Consider the following 1,753-nt stretch of genomic DNA (forward strand, 5'->3'; position numbering starts at 1 on the left):
ACCTCTTTCTGGCTCCAATTGACAAAAGAATGTTTTTAGCTGCTTACTTTGGTCTGTATCTTATTTTGAGTTGATGTTTATCTCTCTATCATTTTTTATGCCTTTGCATTATTTCTTTTTCATTATCTGACTATGCTCTTTGCCTGTTGTGATATTTGGGTTCGATACATTTGTTGTAGCAAGAACTGTGGATTGTTTGCTTTCATTGTGATGCTCAGTCACTACCGGGATGCCTTGGGCTTGAGATGTTTTACTATGATATGACACTTTGGGGGGTGTAGAAATGGGGAGAGGAGTCCAAACAGTTGACTTACTAGAGATCTCACATAAGATGTATGGGTGATGCCAAGGATCAAACTCACAGCCTCATACTTATAAGGCATGCATTTTGCTATAAAGTTTATAAATTAAAAGTTATAATTATAAAACTATAACAATTTGCTTATCTTATAGCTATATTTGCAAAACTATAACTATTAGCCTTGCTACGAAGCACCCCTCTTTGTATCTTATAATTAGTACAATCTAATTTCCTAGAAATTTTTGTTTTAAAAAATTACATATATAGCCTTTTTTAGAAGATCCATTTTACTGGTTCTCTTCATTCTCATCCATATCTTAAACATATTCATATTTTAATATATTTGTTCTGTCATGGTAATGGGGTTTGGTAGAAAGTAGGGAAAAGTCATATGTTCCCAGCCCTTCTTCTTAAGTCAGAGAGGTACGTATATATGTCTGTTTTTTTTTTTAAAGTGGATCTGAAAAGCAATTCTGAGCATTTCTGTACCAGTTGTGAATTATGTATTCAGAATCATCTTGACATACCAGAAATGACGAACTTGAAAGAGCCTTCATGTGCAGTAGACTCATTGGAAAGTCAGAGACGTGATGCAAAGCCTTTGACTGCTCTTCACATTTTAATTCCTAATCTTTTCTGATATTCCCCACTTTAGACTCATGCACTACATCACAGCATTAAAGTGTTCCCTCATATGGTTGTATTTTATAAATCTGCAGATATTTCATCTGGGGATCTCAGTGAAATAAATCTGTGCACTTTTTCAGGTCAAATCCTAAAAATCCTTCTTCCTCTAGTAGCAAAAGTGACCAAAAACATACTATCTATAATTTCTGAATGTGACATGACCCTTGTTCTTATGTATTTTCTGACAGGAAAATTTTGGGAAACAGATAATGTATGAACAAGTATAAAGACTATATAAACTTTTAGAAAGGTCAGGAGAGAAAACATCAGTTCTAGCTATGGGGTCGGTGAAAAGAATAAACAAATACTTGCCCTGTGAATTATTTACCCTGTGTAATCTAAGAAGGCTAATTCATAAAAATCAGCCTCTGTTTCAGACATGAACATTTATTCCTAGTTAGTGGTTTCAAAGAACTAAATGCTCTTTATGCTGATAATGTCTTGAAGTTCTTTATATTTTCATCTCAATTTCAACGTTTAGTCTTGACTCCCAAATATATATGGTCAAGCAAGAAATTTCTTTTAAGCATCAAAGAAAAAACTGTCCAAACAAAATGAAGTAGTTTACTTGATTATAAAAGTATGATTTTGTCACACCATCACTACATATATTCCTAAATAAATCTAATTTATACTCAATAGTAAAGCAGAAGGCATCTTTCATTTTACACTCGGTGACTTTCCAGAAAAAGTACACTCACTTTGTTTTTATATTGTGAATGCAAATCTGTGCATTCCTTGTCATAACTAGCTACCACCAAACCA

The sequence above is a fragment of the Suncus etruscus genome, chromosome 7 (assembly GCF_024139225.1).
Source record: "Suncus etruscus isolate mSunEtr1 chromosome 7, mSunEtr1.pri.cur, whole genome shotgun sequence".
NCBI lineage: Eukaryota > Metazoa > Chordata > Mammalia > Eulipotyphla > Soricidae > Suncus > Suncus etruscus.